This window comes from Phyllopteryx taeniolatus, chromosome 18, assembly GCF_024500385.1.
Source record: "Phyllopteryx taeniolatus isolate TA_2022b chromosome 18, UOR_Ptae_1.2, whole genome shotgun sequence".
Classification (NCBI taxonomy): Eukaryota; Metazoa; Chordata; class Actinopteri; order Syngnathiformes; family Syngnathidae; genus Phyllopteryx; species Phyllopteryx taeniolatus.
This window is the reverse complement of record NC_084519.1, coordinates 5638088-5661744: the sequence shown is the minus strand read 5'-3', so window position 1 is coordinate 5661744 and position 23657 is coordinate 5638088. Positions and strand designations below refer to the sequence as shown.

At 41.1% G+C, this 23657-nt stretch overlaps 1 long non-coding RNA gene across 1 annotated transcript; it reads right to left on the bottom strand.

The window, feature by feature from the left end:
- Nucleotides 1-11236: 11236 nt before the first annotated feature.
- On the bottom strand, nucleotides 11237-17186 carry LOC133468490 (uncharacterized). Its single transcript, XR_009785511.1, has 2 exons — nucleotides 16744-17186; nucleotides 11237-12033 (listed from the first exon to the last, which is right to left on the bottom strand). It is a non-coding gene; the product is annotated as an uncharacterized LOC133468490 (long non-coding RNA).
- Nucleotides 17187-23657: the final 6471 nt, after the last annotated feature.

Below are 23657 nucleotides of genomic sequence, written 5' to 3'. Positions count from 1 at the left end.
AGGTACATTATACAGTACTGGTTCCCCAAATAGAAAATGCTCTCTTCTCTCTGGCGCTCAGAATCACCAAAAGGCCAGCTTGTTGCAAATGTAGCTTTCAGGACAGAACATACTAACGTACTTGCTAAGCAATGTAATATTTTATGAGTAATTAACAAGACCTAAAAATTGCATCTCAGGTGGACAGGGTGCCATTGCAAGTTGGCTAGTATCAGGGTAATACAATCAAACTTTTTCATCTCTGTCTAGTCAGCGTTTTGCACTAACTGCAGGCTTTTAATACTACACACTGGATGACCAGAGAGCACCGTCGGGGCAAGACGTAACAAATGCATGGCCTATGATCCCTCATCACTAGCGGATAGGATGGCCATATTTTAGCAAGATTGCACACATGAAAAAGTGCAGTTTTGGTAATATTCTTAAAGTGTACTTGAAAGGAGAGAGTTGAGTCCAATATAACGCGGAGAATCAAAATATGCCTTTGGAAAGGACCTGTGAAGACAAGTAGTTTTCGCACAACATGTAGTGTATATGTTGTCATTTTTATACAAATCTTTTCAAAAACGCAAAGAAAATCACTTCCCTCATGTTTGCTACGTAAATGTTCCCTAAGCCAGTGATTCTCAACCAGTGTGCCGTGGCACATTACTGTGCTGTGAGAGATCATCAGTTGTGCCACGTACAATTATCCAATTTCATCGCAAATAATATATCGTTTTTCAACTCTCTATGCCACTGACATATTGTGACAGGCAGAACAAGTGAATGCTGTAGCGTTAGATGGCAGAAGGTACATAATTAAACTGTGTATCCACTCTTTGTGATCTTTTTGTTTGGTGGTGTGCTGTGAGATTTTTTCTCATGTAAAATATATGTGCCTTGGCTCAATAAAGGTTGCAAAACAATGCACTAAGCTATCCTGGTCATCATGCAACAGACACATACTTTCAGTATCCGCAGAAAGTACTGGTATCCGTCCATCCATCCATCTATCGGTTTTCTGTACTGTTTATCCTCACAAGGGTCGCGGGCGTGCTGGAGCCTCTCCAGCTATCTTTGGGCGAGAGGCGGGGTAGACCCTGAACTGGTCGCCAGCCAATCACAGGGCACATATATAAGCAAACAAACATTCACACTCACATTCACACCTACGGGCAATTTAGAGTCTTCAATCAACCTACCACACATGTCTTTGGGATGTGGGAGGAAACTGGAGTACCCGGAGGAAACCCACGCAGGCACGGGGAGAACATGCAAACTCCACACAGGCGAGGCCGGGATTTGGACCCCGCTCCTCAGAACTGTGTGGCAGATTTTCTAACCAGTCTCCACCGTGCCGCCGTTAACCATCCATTTAATTATAAATTAATGAAAAGTTGAAGATTCTTTCTCGAGTCTTCTTTTCTCTCTGTGGCCCTATTACTGGTACTCTCCCTCTCTCCCTACTGCCACTGAGAGCCACTTTTATCTCCCTTTATAAAGCCATGAAACATCAAGCGGTGTCATAAATCCTGCAATGGATTGCTGTAATGACCATGAGCTGACTGACAAATGGACGGCAACATGAGCTGTACAAATGTGGGCACTCGCACAACAAATGCAGGGTCAAGGCTGCTGCTGTGTTTGTTATGCAGTGCCACAAAGCTGCGTGAAAATACAGTAGTAGTGCAATTGAGCTCAACTCACCTGAAAAGGCTCACAACACAGTGTACAAGGCATATTTCAGATGGTACACAAACTCAAGACAGGCTGAAACCAGCACTAATAGGGTTCAATTTTCTAAGTTCTGCAAAGCTCTGATAAGTCATACAGCTAGACATAAATATCACTTGTGAAGCAACGCACCACAAAAAGGAAGTACAGTGGATAAAATATCATAGAAGTACAGACTCTAATGCCTGGAGCCTGCCTTAAGAGTAGAGGACATTGGGTATTTTGTGGGCTCTCTTCTTGGAATGGGTCTGTTCGTGACAAAAAAAGAAGAAGCTTGATTTGAGAAGAAGGAACTCCCATTCCATTCCAATTATTGTATAGAAGTGGAATTTTTGACATTGTACATTCCTATTTTTGGGACCTATAAAGACTATAGTCCAGTCGTTGACTGGCTTTTCAGTCACTGTTCATGCCATCGCTGGCCTATCTCGATGTCCGTCATTAGCCCCAGTGAGTATTTGTGGGCCAACATGTGAATCATTAGCAGAAAGGATTACCCTCAGCACCGTATTTACATGTTTTCAATAGTGGATATTCGCCCCAGGCAGTAAATGTTGTTGTTTAAGGTCCAAATGTTCAACACAAAGGTTTTTGGACCGTCTTCTGGTTGAAGGCTTTGTAAGATCACACCAGGAGGACTGAAAGTGTAAATGAAACACTTTTAGTAACTGACTTTTAAATTTGAGTTTACTCCCTGTATTAAAAAAAAAGAGTATAATAAAAGTATAAGATTATTATTTTTTATAATCTATTTTGGCATTGTTGTCTTGTTAAAGGGCATCACTGTATTAAAGCTAAATGTCATACTTCTAAAGTTAAGTTCAAGCATTACACAGCGTAAGAAGAAAATTGTGTTCATTATTTGGGATACAGGCTTGTGGGTATAAAACTTACATTCTACTGGTCAGTAGACAAGTTGGGAGATTTACAATGTAAAGTTGCCCCCTCAGGTATTTTTAGGACCTGTTTTGATAGGCAAAAAATTTTTCCTCAGCACCGACGACTGGATTTACAATCTAAAGATGTACAACTTGTTTTCTGACCGTTGATGATCGCCGAACATTCCCCCCCTCCCACCGTGACAATATTCAAGCCAGCACCACTACTGGTTGAAGCACCCCCAGAAATGGGCTAGAAATCCCCATATTATCAGCTAAGGGAAGTTGCACTACATCCAGGCAGACCTCCACTATGGCACAACTCCTCTTTGCAGCACTATTCTGCTCAATATGGTGTGGAAAAGGAGTTCAGAACACCGAGAGAGATTCTCCCCTCCTATTATAATGATGTTAAAAAAAATAACAATTAAACTATTAATGGTTTGTTAATTTTGCCCATGGTCCATCATGGAAATGTAGTTACATGTAGATAAATGGACAGATATTTGTCATAGGCACACATACTGTAACAATTCTGGGCTCATTTTCTTCATTGTTAAATGTTAAGTAACGATCACTTGGTGCGCAGAACTCTTTGTCATCTGGCACAGTTCTTTTTTCGGAGGCAATGACCTTCTCATTTTAGCAAAGACAAAAATCCATTCGTAATAGCAATTCATAAATCAACTGCCGACAGTATTACAGTTGTAGGCCTCTAAAAAAAACCTCATCTGTGCATAAAATATTTCAATTACAGTTTTTTTCCAATGTTTACAACTATTTTAAGGAGTTTACCAACTCAAATGAAAGTGACAATTAAAAGTGACACTTTCAGCTTCTTGTTCAAAATCACCAGGCGGAAACTGTTGACTGTGTATTTTTATATTTCAAAAAATAATAATTCTTTTTAAAAAGTAAGATTCATTCGCTTTTTTTTTTTTTTTTTGTTAAAGTCAAGCCCAGACAATATTTTCTTCAAAACGCCCTCATGTTTTTGGCTGAGTGGGCATCGAGTGTGTCCCCATTGAGGCAGGCATGACCCTGTCGGCAGCGCCCCGGGCTGTACATCACTGTGACCTTTCTGAGCACCGCCGCAGTCCCACGCCTTTGTTCGGCTAACGGGCTCCACACAAAGACACCTTTGACCAAGAAGAGAAGAAGGAGGACATAAGATGCAGAGATAGTGGAACATTGGTGGGGAATGAATGGATTAAGGACTAGAGGTCCTCTCTAATGGCCCCTGTGCTTTTTCTCATTAGGAGCAGTGTCAAGAGATGCAGGGATGGAGATTGGGGAGGGGGGTTGGTCAGAGAGCTGAGAACGAGGCCATGAGAGAAAGGAAGTCGGAGAGAGGACAGATATCCAGACAGATGGACTAAAGCCAAAGCAAAGGGGGGAAAGGGAATACAGAAAAGGATAGATTATGGGCTGATGAAGAGAGGACTACAGGGGTTGACTTCTGAAGAAATCCAAATGAGGGGACTCTCCTCCCCTGATCAGTAATTGAGCTTATGTCATTCAGTCTTTTGCATGAGAATGTTTAGTGGGGTCGTCCAAGGATCGCTTTCCAAGGATGTGTCTCAGAATGAAGCGGGTGATGTCATATTCGGATGTCAATCAAGATTACAAGGCCATCTTTAAATCCAATTGTCATATGCAGATTGAGTTTACAAAGTGTTAACAACAAAATAAATGTTTTTTTTCCCTTTTGCTTTGAAAACTGATTCTTGAAAGTTGAATCTCAACTATACGTGGAAGTGATTTGAAATACATTTACAGTACATATAAAGCGTCCTCGATTTACGACTGGGTTCCATTCCTGGTGGCGATGTGACCCGAATTTGGACGCATGTCAGAACGCTGCATAGTCCACCACTAACCGCCCTTTACACAGTAGTAAAGTCATCATGACAGTAAATATTTCAAGAAAAACATTTCCAGGCCATAAATGGAAAACGATAAAAAAACAGTAAGTACAGTGGCAACTGAGCTGGCCTTCTTGTGCCCATTGTGTACCATTCACCACCTAAAAATGTTGTATGTCGGTATTGTTGTATACCAAGGAACTACTCTACTCAGTCTGGAGGCTATCGTAATTCAAAATCAGAGCAGTCTCTGCATCCCTTGCACATCATTTAGCGTTTCGCACATTCAAGTCGATGGTGTATCTCCATTTGATCACTGCTCCTGTTTCCGTCTTGGTATTCTGCAATACTGTTGTCAACTGTCAGGGCCAGCAAGGCGTTCTTTGCTGGCTTAAATATTATTAGAAGCACTGACCTACAGTACATTGACCAACCTAAATTGCAATATTAGTTCCATGTAATTTGCACTAATTTATTCCCAGCAGTCAATGCACTTCATTTTGTAGTGTTTCTCTTGGCTGCACTGCTTCTAGTACGTGTATGTGGATGCTAGATTTGCTTTGACCAATTAGATTTCAGCCTCTGTATGTTGCCATGCCAATCTAATGGCCCCAGGGCCTTCAGAACAGTAGCGCTGGCCGTGTAACTTAAACTATATTAGCAATCCGACTGTTTCTTTAATCAATGAGATTTCAAATTCGCCTTACAACAATGACAATAATGTCATAATTTTTCCGTCCTCTGATTGGTTGGTCACACTAAACCAAGTTCAACTTGCATAACATCTGTGGCATCTGCAGCGATCTACATTAATAGATTTAATAATCAGGATCTCTGGTGAGTATGAAGTATTTTACTTAAATGTTTGTATGTTTTTGTCATGTTATTAGATATCTGAACTGCTCAAGTTGATCTACGTGGCACAGTTGCATGCTGTTGGATTGCATTTTTGTATAGTATTCATGGTTTCTATAATTGTGACATGATAGTGGTGGTATTTAAGCACTATAGTCATAGATATATTTATTAGTGTCACAGCTTTCAGGGGCAGTTTGAATGAGGAGTTACGGTAATTTGAAAAACACATGCGCCGCGGTGTCACCGGCGATCCCCGTCGTTTTAAAAGGGTTAAGCGATGGAAGTTGAATAAGTGCCTACTGAAGGCCTAGGTACAAAATGCACGGCCAGTCACTGCTGTGTTAGCAGTACATGTCACCAACTCACATATTCATGCCTATATGTCGTTACCAAAGCAACAAAAGCAGATCAGTGCAGTGAAGTGATGAGTGGACGCAACCAATCTGATGACATTGTAGATTTACAACAGATTTTCCTGCTTTATGACCAAGGCCACACACAAGGATTGATATTGATATAGAATTGTTTGTTACTACCAACACACGTCACTTTTCCACTGCACTGTGCCGACTCAGCTCCACTCATTTCCACTCACCTTAGTTTTTTTCTACTTCGAAATAGTATCATTGGAAACTGTGAAAGCCACATCGAATGCATCACAACCCACTGCTGCAAAGTGGAAACTGTGGAGTATAATACCACATCTTTGAGGGTTAAGGCAATTGTTGACATTTCAAACTGTGTGTCTTCAAATGCTGCGACCAAATGTTGTTTACATCACTCAGATGGTACGGGTAGTGTGCTTGCAGCCTTGGCTGTCGGCGTGCTAGAAATAATACCCTATAGTACATGGCTAATGGAAAAGCATCAATAGCAAGTAGAGCCTTGGTGAGTCATGTTGGCACTGTGCAGTCGAAAAGGGGCATTACATATCTCGCTTTATGTAACATTTATCAAAATTGAAGGAGCAAATTACATTTGTTTGAAACTTTTTTTTTATTTTAGGTGTGCATAATTTTAGAATTTTATTTAAAATAAAACTTTAAAATAGAATTAGTTGAGTGGCTTGTCAGGGTTGTAAATCTTTAGCTTAATATTGCTTTTAATGGTGCACATAAGAGCTCTATAATTGGAGGTTTGCTGCCTGCCAAAGCAGGCCTCGGGAGGTAGGCTGCCCTGTGGACTTTTTTCATCAGCGGCTCATCACTTTGTTTGCATCGTTTGCGCGAGACGATTTTGTAATCTGGACAGATCCACGGGACACCGAGAAAGTCAGGGAAGGAGAGTGCAATGTCACGGACGTGGGAATCATGCACATCCATTGTTAAACAACGTTGCCTGATTCCTTTGCACACGTTCATGCCCTGCTGGCAGATGTTGCAATGGAAGGTGTGTCAACCTAAATAGCACCTCAACGGTGAGTCTCTGCACACAGCTTAATGAAAAATGACGCAGACTTTTATTTCTAAACCCAAGCAGATGCCTGGTAAAGCTCTCATGCTACAGCTCAGAATGGAATAATGGGGACAATGCTTCCAGTTACCATAGCAATGTTGCAATAGTTCCAATAGAGGCCTCCTTAATATGAGCATTAGTCAAAAATAGCCGATAAAAGCAGCCATAAAAAAATATCTTGCTAAAATTTCATTTGGCAAAATCACCCACTAACGGCACAAATGTTCATGTGTGGTTTTGTTGTCTTAGGAACCACTCAACATGTACAAATTCCACACATTACAGAAAATATTCATTTAGGAAAACATGTACCGTAGTTTTCGGACGATAAGTCGCAGTTTTTTTCATAGTTGGGCCGGGGGTGCGACTCATACTCCGGAGCGACTTATATGTGAAATTATTAACACATTATTATATAATTTCACGTTATTTTCACACTGATAACCGCAAGAGGGCCCTCTAGGCCTGACGAAAGCCACGTAGAAGAGGAAGCGGCGCATCGTCTACCTCCGGAGTTGGGGGAGTTGTTTAGAAGTGACACCCAGGAGGAAGATTTCATTGGATTTAGTGATTTGGAGTGACACTGATGGTTTGCTAAACTTGTTAGCATGTTCTTTGTGTTATCGTTATCCGAATAACTGTTAATATGTTCCGTTAACATACCAGGCACGTTCTCAGTTCGTTGTTTATGCGTCATGTAACGTTAGCTGAATGTGTTACGTTAGCATACCGTAACACCTGTTCAGCTTGTTGTTCTCTGTTCTATTTTTATATTAAATTGACTTTCAAGATGAAATGTTTGTTCTTGGTGTTGGATTTTATCAAATGAATTTCCCCCAAAAATGCGACTTATACTCCTGTGCGACTTATATATGTTTTTTCCTTCTTTATTATGCATTTTTTGGCTGGTGCGACTTATACTCCGGAACGACTTATAGTCCGGAAAATACGGTATGCTTACTGTAGCTTCTATCTTTACTACAGACTTTAACAACACCATTAATGTAAAACTATGGAGAAAACCATTTTTATTGCAAAATAAAATATTTTCAGCACAGAATCTTTTGACTTATGTGAAGTGGAAGATTGTTGGTTTCGACGATACAGTATTGTGCTCGAGTCACTCCACTTTCAGAAATGGTACATGATGACATACTGGATAAGATTTGTATAAATTAAATAATATACTGTACTTTTACTGCATGTGCGTACTCTACACCGAGAAAAATGAAAAACAACTTAAAAAGTTTAGATTTATTTATGTAATGTATGAATGTATGTATTTATCAGGTAAGACAATTGAGAACAGGTTCTCATTTGTAATGCCGACGTGGCTGCAGACATGAGAGTAAAACAAAGCAAAATCTAAGCAAATACAAATACATATACGACAACCTGTACAATGTGATATACAGTAATTACATATTTACATAAAATATTACATTATATCATAGCATAGATTTGGTAAAGATAAATGTAATAGTTTGTCTCAGATTATATTTATGATGCAGGTCAATCTTTACATTTTGTTTGGAATGAAGTTTGCTTTCGTTTAAAGTGAAAAGAAAAGGTTTGGACAGGAAACCGCAATTTCCAGTTAAACTATTATAAACACGCACTTCAGATGAATGACATTGGTTTCACTTTTTGAGTGAATGTGTGCATGTGCATTAGCATGTGCAGTACTTGTGTGCTTGCGTGTGCAGGGAGGGATGGACATGACCAGGGCAGCGTTACAAGTGAGTGAGGCAGATCAGTCAGAGACTTTAAGCTCTTCTTCCCAACGGAGGCAACGTTCAGGCTTTGATGTTTATGTGAACAAATAGAAGGGAGCCAAAATGAGTAGAATGGATGATTATCTGTTGTGGAGAGGCCCTCTCGTGGAATTGTGCCTGCCTGTCTGTTTTGCTTCCAATTGGGGAGGGTGACGAGGGATCGAGGAAGATTGAGACAGAGTCTGGGACCCTCACAAAAAGGGGAGGATGAATCCTAAGGATTTACCCTCTAGTGCGCCATCCAAATAGGGTAGTCCTACCATGAGCTAATATTTGCTAAGAGAGAATCTTTTGTAAATGAAAGTATGCAATATATAACACTGTCACTGTCAAGGTGTTGAAAAGGTCTCCAGTCAACCTCCCCTTTGTTTGGAGTTCAAAAAATCGTCTTCCCACTGACAAAACTGTCACCATTGTAAAACCTTGTATAAGCCACACAAACAATCTGAACTGTAATACAAGCATTAAAAAAAAGGTTAGAAGGTCAATATTGAAACAATAAAACAAGCTTAACTTTCATGAGTAATGGCAAAGGATGATGATACAGAGATGATGAAAGAAGTTGACCATTAAAACGTAGACATTTCATAACACGCTACATTAAATTCTGACATGTGACAAAGCATATGCACAAACATAAGTCTTACTGCTTTTGAGTTTGCTTACGCCCTCTCACTTTTAGTGCATAGTCTTCTTTTCTCTAACATTCAGCTTCTCTTTTCACCATTTGATGCCGATTGCAACAAAAACAACAACAAAAAACATGCAAGTCCAAAGAAAAAGTAAAACACGTCCCCAGAATGAAAGCTTTTCTACTTTCTGAACCGAGGACACGTCACGTAACGTCATGCAGAATGTTTTGTTCGACTTTAAAGGCGGCTTGTTCCCATGAATTGAGCAAGATGATTTGATGTACAAATGTTTCGAGTTTCAAGCGTGGCCACGGAAAGAATGAAACTTGTATCTCAAGGCACCCCTGTGTTGCATAAAATAAGTCCAGTGACTATCTTACTTTACAAGGAGACCTTATAAGAGACACAGAATCATACAATAATGTTATGGAACTTGGGATGTTTACTTCTAAATTCCATCTTATCTTTCCAAGGAGTGCAGGTGACTTGACTGTTGCTAAACTTGCACACAATGGAGTCGCCCATGCAGAATAATCCCAGTTGAAAATCCAGGGCTAACGTCTTTTTCTATTGACGGTACTGTGGCAGCTAATGAGCGTTGGGGGTGTTGGCTGCTAAAAGTTGTAATTAGTTTGCAATGCCACATCTGCTGAAGGGCAGTCTTCATTAATGAACATCAGCAGCCCTAATGGAGCATAAAATGACACTCGGAATTACAAGATGTCGTGACCAACAAGGGATGGGCACATCAGTCAATTGCAACTTTCTTCTGCTTTATTTTTGGAAAGACAATGCTAAACATATTCTTTGATAGGTCTGTCTTATTATCATTATAGACCATGATATACTTTCAGTGAACTGAACTGCTGTGATCAATGAAGCCCTTATTACTGTACGCTGCTTACTCCTTTTCCTCTCTCGGTTATTTTTTTTTATTATTTCAACCACTTGAAATACTTTCCCCAGCTTTTTTCTTGTTGTTGTTAACTCACTCCGTGGAACGCTGAGGCTGGTCCAGGCTTTGATTTATTCATAAGGTTCAATGAGGAAGGCCTTTGATGTCCATAAATAATTTAAAGGTAACAGTTTTTTTTTTAATAATCTGTCTCTTTGCAGAAGTTTTCCCTCTGTGGCCTTACCAGCTGTCTGTCTTTTGTGGAGCCTAGCGTGGTGGTGATGATGATGATGATGATGATGATGATGATGATGATGATTTATAAGAAAGGGTGACAACTCAAAAGCAGTAGAAGTCACAATGGCAGTTGGAGCTCTCAAGAGAGAGCGAGGGAGAGGAATGCTGGAAAGTTTGCTTTAATGGCTTGATATTTAGCTTTGTTATGTATGTTATTCTAATTTTGGGAGTGATATTAAAATCATTGTATATGTTTCAGTTTTCTTAATATTTCAAGAAATATTACAACCCACATCGTATTTAAATACCCACCAAAGAGGACCAAAAAAAAATGTCTTGTAAATTTGACATACCACAAAGAAGAGTGTTTTTAAAAGCCTGCCAAATTTGAATGAAAAAAAAAGATCTCCATGTATGGAAAATAAGGCTCTGAAATTCTGAGGCGCGCCCTCAAGCTGCAGGGCTGTATGGGCGTGTCCTCTGAGGGAGCTGGAGACAGCCCTTCACCTGTCAATCAAATATGTTCGCTCGTACGCTTGTAGTCAGCTACTGGCTGAATAACGTGTACAGCTGTGGCTATAGTTAAACAGTTAACTTTCCCGTGTTGCAGTTATGTGGGGAGATTCCCCATACAACAACTCCGAGCGAGGCGCTGATGTAAATGACCCCGCATCGGGCAAGCTTGCTCCTTATTTTAGTGCGACTTTAAATAACGTCAGTAGGCTGCAATAAGATTAGCTATCTGAATATACTAGCTGTATCATTACATTGTCTTCTACATTTTTGTTTATGTTCCTAAATAGTCAATACGATTCACACTGAATACAAATTCAGACCATCCACAATCATATTAGTTTAGTTTAATGGGCATTTTATTCAACAAAACCACCACAATTATATTTTGGGGACAAAATTACTCAAAATATGATGTTCCAAATTTTTATGACCAACAAGTGAAAAAAAGAACTCTGATTTCTGAAGCATTTCTGTGGTTAAATAGAGATTTAAAAAAGAAATGCTATTTCAAGCTAAAAACACATTTACCGATCAGTCCCGTTAACATACTGTATAGGAGCCCTTCTTCGAGCTACCTTAACAACAGACGGTAAGAGTGTGTGTATCATTGTTTACGGCGTGTTCTACATATGTCAATGGGGCTTTAAACACCAATATTCTTCAAATTGTTAGATGCTGATTTTATATTTTAGACTTCTTGTTAAATAATTTCAAGATCCAAGCCAAGGATGATGTAACATTGATGACATTACAAGAATTATATTTTAGAATCTCGCGCCAGAGTAGAAATTAAACAGCCGGTTTGGCAGGCAGTCGTACTCCACTTGTCAAGTAAATTTAGTTGCTTAAAGTGTAATCGTCCGAATGTTGACAATTACACACACTAATACTGTTGTGAATCCAAAAAATACTTTTTTTCTTCTCATTATTGTCTGAAAGCTAAGAGGCAAGCGTAATGATGCTGTGCTCAGTAGCAGCACAATTGCTCAATCATTTATGATTCCATTTATGAAAAATATGTAAAGCTTGCACAGGCATCGTCTTTGTTACATACTTATCAGAACAAAAAAAAATTTCATTGAAACGTGAGATAGTGAACAGCCATGTTAACGTGGGATGATCTCAGGTGGCAGCACAATTCAATGGTTAGCATGTCCACAATCACACTGCTGAGGTTCAGTGTTTGAGTCTTGGCTCCAAGCCTTCCTGCAGTAAAACAAAAAAAGTCCTTAGAATGCACTTGCCATCATTTGAACATGTACATCGGTTGCACATTACAATGTGTTGAACTAACATATATTATTTGATTATTTTTTGAAGTGAGGGAAATTACATCAATTGACTACATTTCAATCATGTGCTACTGAAAATTACCGGTACTTTTTTTCAGTGATGTGTGGCATTTGCAAGTTCTCTCTGTGCTTGCATTGGTTTTCTCTTCGTAATCTTCTTCTCACATTCCAAATAAAATGCACGTTAGGTTTAGAGTCTAAAAATTGTTCCACCATATTATATTCCAAGAGCATGCTTGTGAAGTAAATGAAAGACTATAAATTGTCCATAGGTGTGAACGTGTGTATGAATTAGGGCTGCACAATACTTTGTTTGAGCATTGTCATCGCGATGTACAGTAAGTGTCGGCGGTAGTCACATTGCAGGGTCTACTGCAATGTTGGTGTACTGTAATATACAGTGAATCAGCTATAATATTAACAGTGACCAGCAGAGGGACCTGTTTGGACACGCTAATAAAGTTAGCACACGTGTTATGGAAAATTATAACGCTCCAAACAACACATGGAGCAGCCCAGAGTGTTGAATACTTATCTTCTTGTATGATAACTATGAATGAGGACCCGGGAAATAATGTACACCTGATGCACTTCCTATTTCACGCTTCAGCAGTGTGACTGCACGAGGTGAGTCCAGGGACACTGCGTAAATTGGAGTGAATGTGATTTTTGTAATACAGTATATAATTGTAAAAGAAGTATTACAAATTTATTTAAAATGGGAAATTATTATTTGCATCAGAATGCTTTAATTAAAAAAAACTATGATCACACTGCGAGGAATGCAAAGTCATCAATGTCATTTCACCATTGTTCCTGTCATACTGTGCTGCGTGTTTTTGTTTGCACATTTAGGAAAAAAGTCCTGTTTTTGTTTTAATTCCTCATTTAAAAAACAAAATTTTTAAAAGCTTTTCCTGATCTTTTTGAGAGTGTAGGGTGAAAGGTGCAGCTAGCTGCTAGTGTGGACTGGGGAAATGAATAGCCAGTATTTGGAGGATAATAGTCAGTCAGCAAAAAAATAAAAATAAAAACAGGAACTATGAACTAGTTCATTTTTTGGACACCTGAATTTAGTTCAAAATTGTTCATTATGAACTGAACTATTTCATTTTTGGAACTTTGAACTGAACTTTGAAATAGTTTGCGGAGAAAATGAACTTTTCCAACACTGATCCTGTATTATTTCACATTGCAATATACAGGTATATCTCAGGTTGAAAAAAAAAAATGCAATGTCATTTTTTTCCCAATCCCGTGCTGCCCTCGTGTGAATGGTTGTTGGTATATACAGTATGTGTTCTGCGATTGGTTATAGCGACCAGTCCACTGTGTACCCCGCCTTTTGCTGTAAGTCAGCTGGGATAGCCTCCATCTCCCCTGTGACTCCAATGATATATGATACTGTATGTAGAAAATGGATGGATGGGTGGCATGATATGAAACTGACTGAGATCTGAGAAATTGTGCACAATTTGTCATCATAAATTGTGTATCAACAAGGATTTGTAGTCCAGTGGACTGCACTCTTGGCAGGAATTTTCTTTTAATTATTTTTTTAAATATAATTTTTTTTAATTCATACTTATTTTCACTGACTCAACATGTAATGCAGGGGTGTCGAACTCATTTTTGTCGCGGGCCACAGCACTGTGACTGCCCTGTAGATACGGTTTTCCTCGGAGGGCCATTATGATTTAAAACCATATCAATGTTTAATCGCCTCATCATATTATTAGACGTAGACAACAAATTGATGGATAACTAGTTTTGAAATCAGAAGTCAAGGACAATGGTTTGTTCAACTATTGTTCAAGTAACTGTAAAAGGGTATGGAGGAAAAACATGCTTACAATAGTTCATTACTATTTATTACATATGAATATTATACAAAAATTTGGATCAGAGTTTAGCAAGAATCATGGAAGTTGACACACATGATTTGCTTTCGCGGGCCACATAAAATGATGTGGCGGGCCGGGTCTGGCCCCTGGGCCTTGAGTTTGACACGTGTGATGTAGTGGGTCACATTGGCCCTTTAACATTTTTGACTAATGTAATATCTTAGCCTTGACCAAAGCTAAGCTATGTGCTAGTTTTTCCTCCTTTTTATGTAAAAACAACTATCCATCCAATCATTTCCTATTCCGCTGGTCCGCATTAGGGTCGCAGATAATTGAAGATTATCCCGGCTGATCTTGGGTGAAAGGCAGAATAGACTTTGGACTGGCCGCCAGTCAATGCCAGGGCTCATTAAAAACAAAACAAAAATAACAACCACAACAACAGCAACAACAAAAACATTCGCTCCTATTGGCCATTTTGACTATTATACAGAAACTGATTATTTTTCTTCATGTTTGTTCAAAGAAATTTGCCCATCAAATGTTCTTCCCTGGTCAAAACATAACTTGAGTGAACGTCCAGTCAGATAGCATTGATGTAATTCTTGTACTGCCCACTGCTCCAGAGGACATATTTATCTGCTCTCTGAGAACTGTGATTCATTGGTCCTCACTTCCTTAACAGTAGAATGTATTTGCATTCATGTGCAATTTTTGAAAATGTGACTTTTTAAAGTTGATTCGATTGTAAAGGTTTTTTTTTTTGCTTGTGTATTTATTTTGAGTGGAATATAAGATGTTACATGATGAATGGCATTTGCAGCCCTACTGGCACTCCAGTGTCCGGTGAGCCTCCTTATACTTATTTATGTTCTGATGTTAGCACCATCTCTGTGCAGCGTGTAGCGCGCACGAGCAGCATTTAGTCTCTTGCTCTGTCTCATCTTTCATTCCCATACAAGTGCAACGAGCACACATGCACCAATTCCTGCTCTGTGTCTTACCCCTGTCTTTGGTATCATACAGGAGCATCGTATAATGTGACACGAGGGCAGCGGGGAGAGCAGTGACAAGACTGCTTGCTTGGCCACGCTCTGTTTTACCCCATGCGGCGGCACACAACGCGGGCAGGAGAGATATAATTAGAATGGAAATTACAGAAAGTTACAGGCGAGCTAAATCCCCCCTCCCACCCCTGCTCCCCCACTCCTATCCATAGTCCCCCACCCACCCCGTGTATCGCGTGGCTAAAAATGTCCCGGGCAACGCCAGTGGATGTATCACCATAGCAACAGCCTTCTTCTGCACTCTATTTTCAGACTGAAATGGGAGAACCATCTAGAGAGAGCAAGAGACAGAGTGAGAGAGAACGCAGGAGAGAGGGAGAGAGGCCGAGAAATGCAAACATTGCCGTTTCTGTAGAAATTGATACATTATTCAAGTAAAGGAAAACATCTCAGTGGGAGCCCAGGCAGACGGGAGGTGGGTTTCGCGGCGGGCGCCTACTTGTCAGGGCTAAACTGAAGTGTCTTGAGGGCATCAGTGTGACGGTCGTACAAGGGCAACGGGGTGCTGTGGGGCTCACTTCCACATTTCAGCAGAGGTCAATGCTGAAACGTTCACCGGCCGCCAGAGATGTTAACATCAATGCATCAAACGGGATGACTCTTGCAGGCCATCACAGCACTGGCTTCTATTTTAATCAATCACACTCGGAATGGTTTGACGATGAAGCGCCTTGAAAAGTGAGTCATGTTATGGAGGAAAGAAAGTAATTTGGGCATTAGGAGGGGGGTTTCAATGAATCTGGATTGTGTCAAGGGCAAAGTGTGCGTTCATGAGTCAAATTGTGAGTCAAACCTGCTTGTCTGAAAGTCTCAAAAAGGAGGAATTTATGACCAAATCTACAGAAAAGCTTATTTCAAATGCGCACAACCTCCTTGTGAGTGTGATGTATTCTAATTCAGTGTGCTTTCTTGGCCTGATAGCTGAGAATAAAAAGCCAAGTATCAAGACAAAAGCTCCACATGTCCCTCTTTTGTGCCACACACACACTTCTCACACAAACACACACACACGCACACACACACACACACACACACACACACACGTGTCCAGCTCCTAATGTTCCTCTCAGCCCCCCGGGGGTCTGATTGAGCCGGCTGGGAGGCATGGATCTTTTTTTATTGATCTTCCTCCTGAATCACTTATCCTTTTTCCGATGGCCTTCATCACCAAGCTGAGGTTTTAGCACTCACGGCATGCACTTATTTCCTGACTTGTGCTGCCAAAAAGGCTAAGGTTCCGAAAAAGCTGCTTCAGAAATGAATAAAGCCGAACGATTTAAAAGCAAAGAACTTGTTAAGTGTAACATACCAATTTTCTCGGCTAGGCAATGACAGAGATCAGATGAGGAAAAAGGTGATTCCTTAGATGAACCCAATTTCCTCTTGCAATCAATACAATTACTAGCAATCAATAGGATTGCAAAAGGAAATTAGGTCATTGGTATATATAGTAGAAACAAGGAAAGGAAAGACTCGGGCTAATGGACACTAGAGCATTGTTTGTAATAGATCTTACAATTACCATAAATACAAGTAAAGATACACTGGAACAACCAATATGAGCACAGTGCATTGGCTGGTTGGACTTTAATTTGTTTGTATTTTGAAACAATTTAACAATATAGGGAATAATAGAAATACAAATAACCAGTTCCGGATTCAAAATTTTGCTACCATAAAACCTTCATCAGCTGTTCAGGTAATGTTTCTCACCGCTATGATGGAAATGAGCATGAGCTGACGTGCGAGTTGGGGAGGTTCCGACGAGATACAGTTGGGCTTGGCAGGGAAGGAGCCCGAGCTGGTGTGCAAGGTCGAGAAGTTCCGACTAGATATAGTCTGACTCTCCTCGACACACATATTGGACTCTGGTACCACTCCTCTTGAGAGGGATTGAACCGTCTTCTACGCTGGAGTTGCAGATGATGAGAGCCGCCGAGGACGTGTGGGCATTATTATTGCCCCCCCCAGTTCAGTGCCTATCCGTTGAGGTTCACCACGGTGGGTCAGAGGGAAGCCTCCCTTCGCCTTCAGATGGGGGGCGATTGGTTCTGACTGTTTTTATGCCTATGCATCAAACAGCAGCTCAGAATACCCACTCGTTTTTCATTCCTTGGAGGGCGTGCTCGAGAGCACTCTCGCTGGAGACTCCTAAATTCTGCTGGGGGGACCTGAATACTCAAGTGAGTTATGACAGTGTGATTTAGAGGTGCATGATTGAGAGGAACAGTCTCCCCTACCAGAAGCAGAGGACCCGTGTTCTAATATTGGACTTCTGTGCTCATCATGGATTATCCATAACAATCACCATGTTCAAATAAAAGGTTGCTCATGCACTCGGCACCAGGACACCCTACGCCACAGTTCGATGACCTTCTTTGTGGTCGTGTCATCTGACTTGTTTCTGACACTCGGGTAAAAAGAAGGGCACAACAGTCAACCTATCACCACCTGAGGGAAGATGCCGGCCTCCCTGGCAGACCCAAACATATTGTGAGCCTTTGCTGGGAAGGTTGGGAGCGTCCCCTGTCAGAAGGAGTTTCAACTCTCACCTCCAACAAAACTTTGACCACGTCCCAAGGGAGGCAGGGGATATTGACTGGGCGATATTCCTTGCCTCCGTCGGAGCTGTGACCATAAGTTGGTTGGTGCCTGTTGGCAGTAGTCACAGAACTCGATGGTGGGAACCACACAGTGAGGGATGAAGAAGGAGTGCTGTCAGACCTTTTTGGCCTGAAGGACTCTTGCGGCAGTTGATGGGTACCAACAGGTCAAGCGGAATGCACCTTTGGCAGTTGCTGAGACAAAAAGTGGGGAGTTCCGTGAGACCATGGTGAACGACTTCAAGACAGCTTCAGGGAAATTCTGGCCCATCATCAAACGTCTATGGTGGGGGAATCAGTGCACCATCAACACTGGTATGGGGGCACTGCTGACCTTGACTCAGGATGTTGTGAATCGGTGAGGAAGACTTCCTTAATTTCACCGACCTGGGGTTGTGGTGAGCAAGGAGGTCAGCAAGGTGGTTAAAGAAATCATTGATTGTAGGGACCCAGGAGTGGATGAGAGCCACGTGGAGTTCCTAAAGGCTCTGGATGTTGTAGGGTTGTCTTGGTTAACACACCTCTGCAATATTGCATGGACATCGACGGCAGTCTTTCGGCATTGGCATACTAAGGTGGTGGTGCCCCTTTTTAAGAAGGTGGGTCAATGGGTGTCTTACAACTGCAGGGGGATCATACTCCTCATCCTCTTTGGGAAGGTCCATACAGGGGTTCTGGGAAGGATGGTCTGCAGAAAAGTGTGTTTTCCTTCCTGGACAATCTGAACAATCTGTCATTCATCTGTCATGGTGAATTCACCAGTTGATCTATGTTCCCACCCTCACCTATGGTCAGGAGATGTGGGTTGTGACCGAAAGAACAAGATCATGTAAACAAGTGGTTGATTGAAATGAGTTTCCTCTGCAGGGTGCCCTGGCTCTCCCTTCGAGATAGGGTAAGAAGCTCGGTCATCCGGGTGGGGCTCAGAGTAGAGCCGCTGCTCCTCCGCATCGAGGGGTTAACAATAAAGTGGTTTTACACTGCAAGGAAAAAGTCATTTCCCCCCACCTTTTTACGATGTCACTGTGCTGAACAAATGGCACATACATGGAATACGAGGATGAAGTTGTCCAAGCAATATAGAGAGATAGAAGGTAAACTATAGGCAAATGAAAGTATCTTATATTATATTTATTCTATGATATATTTGAGGCTATGTTGCTGTTTTAAAGTTGGCTTTGTAGGCAAAGGCGGAAAAATGCTGGATCTTCTGTTAGTGGTCTGGTGAGACAATTATGTAAGAAATCTGAGTGAAACAAGCTAAGAAAACATGCTTAAACATTCTCTTCATTGACTTTAATGTCTGCCTCTTATTTTTGTCTATGTATTTGTTATACCCCTCGAAGAAATTGTACTTCTTCCCACCCCTTTTCAGACATGTAAGTGAAATTATTGTGCAGTTTTCTTTTTTTTAGTTTTGATTGTCTTTTTTGTGCTATTATTCTGCTTTACTCGTTCATATATACGTTGTTTATCATTTGAATGTTTGACATAAAAATCAGTAAATCAAATCAAAATCCTTCGATTACTTTTGGGTCATATGTGAGCTGGAGCCTTTCCCAGAAGACTTTGGGCAAGAGATCTATCTGCCAATAGATCGCAGGGCACATACGTATAGACAAACAACAATTCATATTCACATTCACACCTACGGGTAATTTAGTCTTCTTGTAACCGATTAACCTAACATCCTTGTGTGAATACATGTTTTTGGAATGTGGGAGGAAGCCATTGCTAACGTGTTAGTGGTAGCAAGTCCTTCTGTACTGGCTTAAACATGTTCTGAAGCACTGACCTATATTTACAACCTAAATTCTAATATTTCGTTTCATGAAATTCTATCAGTTTATTCCCAGTAGCCTATTATCTTCATTTCATTTCTCTCGGCTGTACTGCTTCCTGTTTGTGTATGTGAATGTTAGATGTTTTTCTTTTTTTTCTTTTTCCCAGTGAATGTGTGTTGCTCACATATCAGAATGGAAGTCCCCCATCAGAACGAGTGAGTCCCCAGCGTGAGTGCCCTCCAGCACCCCCTCCAGGGCCTCCACAAAGGGTGGGCACTTTGATTACTGTTGTGCATACACACAAAGTCAGGACCCATATCCCCATCCGAGGGATGCTACCATCTCGTCCACCTGGGTGAACACCAATGTACAGGTACTGACACGGGGGGCAATAAGTATAATAATATCCATCCATCCAATTTCAACACCGCTTATCCTGGTTAGGGTCGCGGGACGCTGGAGCCTATCCCAGCTGACTTCGGGCGAAAGGCGGACTACACCCTGAACTGGTCGCCAGTCAGTCGCAGGGCACATATAGACACGGACAACCATTCGCACTCACATTCACACCGTCACCGAGTGGGAACTGAACCCACGCTGCAAGCACCAAAGTCAGGCGAGTGTACCACTACACCATCAGTGACTTAGTATAATAATAATATTTATTAATAATAATCCATTTAATCATAGATGTCTTTCTGAGCACCCAAGGTCACCTTACAGAGCAAATACAATCAAGCAGCAACAACAGAAAAAATACAGAAAATAAATAAATTCAGTGTAAAAAGGGAGTGTAAAAAGTGTCTCGAATCAAATGACTTGCCTGGCTCCTCTTAAGAGGGGCAACTCCAAAGTGGAAGAGAGTCCAACCAGAATTGGTATCAGAGCTCAAACTGGGCTTTGAGGAGAGTCCAACTTTTCCTAATTGAAACGCCCCGACCTAGGATACTAGGTCTACTAGTATAGACTAGGTACTACTGACATTCCTCCTCCCTAGAATTTGTTTCTGGAGCCTGGAATCGGACCACCATAGGGGGTTTCAGAGCTGTACTTCGTCTGATCCATCACCTAGAACCTGTTTGCCCTAGGTGACTCCAGAAAACCTAGCTCCTACGATCACTGGGACACGCAAACACATCCACATGGGCGATGGCTCAGGGGGGAAGCTACAAAACTAATGTAAACAAATAAACACTTCCATAATCACAAGAAGCATAAAAATGCTGTTTCCTGGAATCGTTTTCTTAGTGTGTGACTGACTGCTTTGGTTCTAGCGCTGTGTTGGGCACCACAGGCCCCTGTCCCATGTTGGAAAGGAAACTTTGCCTTTTTTTTTCAAATTACACTTTATGTACAAATTGGAGAAAGGAAGTTTAGTAGAAACAGTTGAAAGTCGTGATTATCATGTGGAATCATTTTTTAAATCATTTTGCTGGAATGTTTGGGGACGCTCGCTTCCAAGAATGGATTCAAAAGAATGTCTGGAAACAATGTAAGATTATAAATAGACCTCACAACATTCCCAAACTGCCAAATATCTTTTAATCATCCATCCATCCATCAATTTTCTGAGCCGCTTCTCCTCACTAGCCTATCCCAGCTATCATTGGGCAGGAGGCTGGGTACACCCTGAACTGGTTGCCAGCCAATCGCAGGGCACATATAAACAAACAACCATTCGCACTCACATTCACACCTACGGGCAATTTAGAGTCTTCAATTAACCTACCATGCATGTTTTTGGGATGTGGGAGGAAACCGGAGTGCCCGGAGGAAACCCACGCAGGCACGGGAAGAACATGCAAACTCCACACAGGCGGGAGTGGAATTTGAACCCCGGTCCTCAGAACTGTGAGGCAGACGCTCTAACCAGTCGACCACTGTGCCGCCATCTTTTAATCAAATGATTAAATAGCAGTCCATCAAGATTTGACATAATAAACAGTTTGGCATTAATGCTGTGAAACCGGAATCCCATCCTCTGTATTCATCAGGCTGTGAAATAAACAGACTTGTATTTATGTAAGTTACTGGCGATTAGCTGATTGCTGCGGTGCCCTATACAAACCTGTTATTATCATCATCCATCAAGTTGCCTTGCATCACAGCCGAGGAAACAAATGAGGGAGCAAAAGAATAGCATAGAAGTTTAAATCATCTAATTGTTACATGAGGACACTTAGCTAGTTTGCTTAAAATAATGAAAGAAATGGTCCATCCTTTTGTGCGAGCTAAATTTGAAATATAAATGCTGGTTTTCATCACTGTAAACAAACTGGTGTGGTTTGGAAAAATTGGGATTGTTAGATCATAGTAAACCAGCTGGCATAACAGGCCGTACAGTATGTAATTTTTGACTTCTTCTACTCCTGGAATTGTGCATAAAAACATGTTCCTATCCTCGTAAACAAGCGGGATAAGATGGAGACACCGCAAAGACCAGGTCCCTGGTGGTCACGACGACTTCATGCAAAGTCATCTAGATTCCTGTGGGCTGATACAGATGTTTTTATTCTCCAAGTGGAATTGACTCGATAATGCTGCCAACCAACAGTTCGAGGCCAAAAACAAGTCCTAGCATGCAGTCACACATTGGCTGTCTGACTGGTTCTGTCTGCTGCTCTCTCTGGATCACTCTGTCCAACAGTTTCTCACATTTTGTCCCTCCCTTTTAACTGTCAGTGTCTCTTCCGTGTCCTTTAATCTCATCATTCCTTCTGACACTTGGCTGTCCAGTTACAATCACTCACACAAAGAACAGAAAGACACAGACAAAAAGTATTGGGAAAGGAGTTGAAAGTCAGCTAAAAGTCAGAGCTGGACAAAGAGAGAAGAGAAGAAGACGAGAGAAGAGAGAAGAGAGAGACGCATTTGGATTAGGGATGGTTATTTGACAATACAGTCCTGAATTTCCTGGATCGTACATGGGGAAAATTTAACAATTCAAATGTTTTTTATTTTTTTATTTTTTTTAGGGATGTGCGGGGTTGCGGTTTGCATATGGTGAATAAATACTTTGTATTTATTAATCAGTTGAATAGAAGCATCTCTAAACAAGCCTATTTGTAACCTATTTTAACCAAGAATGTGTAAACTCATTACATTTAGTAAGAATATAAACTGTTCTGAACTCCTATTTGCGTGCCAGGGTTGTATTGAGCAGATTGATACTTCCCAGGGGTCTGTGTGGATATACAGTTTACACGTTTAGTCAGCAAACTAGTCGAGAGTGAATTGACTGCTCCACCTCTGGTTGCAACCCAGCAGTAAGCTCCCCATCACATTTGCTTCAAGATAATGATTCTTTTATAAACAATACAACAGAATCGACAAAAAAAAAAAAAAAAAAAAAAAAAATTACAATAATAATAACAGAGTCACTGATGGTGTAGTGGTACACTCGCCTCACTTTGGTGCAGGCAGCGTGGGTTCAGTTCCCACTCAGTGACGGTATGAATGTGAGTGCAAATGGTTGCCTGTGTCTATATGTGCCCTGCGACTGACTGGCGACCAGTTCAGGGTGTAGTCTGCCTTTCGCCTGAAGTCAGCTGGGATAGGCTCCAGCGCCCCGCGACCCTAACCGGGATAAGCGGTGTTGAAAATGGATGGATGAATGGATGGATAACAGCAACTAATTCTGAATTTACGAACTGATCATTTTGTGTCAGGTAACATGGTGGACGAGTGGTCTGCCTCGCATTTCAAAAACATGTATCTTTATTAAAATAATCATTAGAAACTCTAAATCCTCCATAGGTGTGAATGTGAGTGTGAATGATTCTTTGTCTAGATGTGCCCTGCGATTGGCTGGTGACCAGTTGATGGTGTACCTCGTCTCTCGCCCGTAGTCAGCTGGGATAGACTCGTGCTTGCTTATGACCCTAATGAGGATAAGCAGTGAAATGGATGGATGGATGATTACTATGCAGTTGCAATTTTGATGCAAATATAGGAGCAACGCTCGTCAAACATAAATGATGCTGTATCAAGCAAGGACAGTAACACGTGATAAGTAAACTGCGTACTTATCTTTGCATGGATGAATCAGGCCTGGTGTCACAGCTGTCAGTCAATTACAGATGTAGGTCAAACGGGCAGATGGTTGGGCTGTTCAGTCAAGTCAGCGCACTGTTCTGCTATCTCGAGCTTCTAACAGAGTCAATATGAAGAGATTTACAGAGGGAAAGTGATATGAGCGATATGAATGAAAGAAATGATATAAAAACAGGACACAACCATA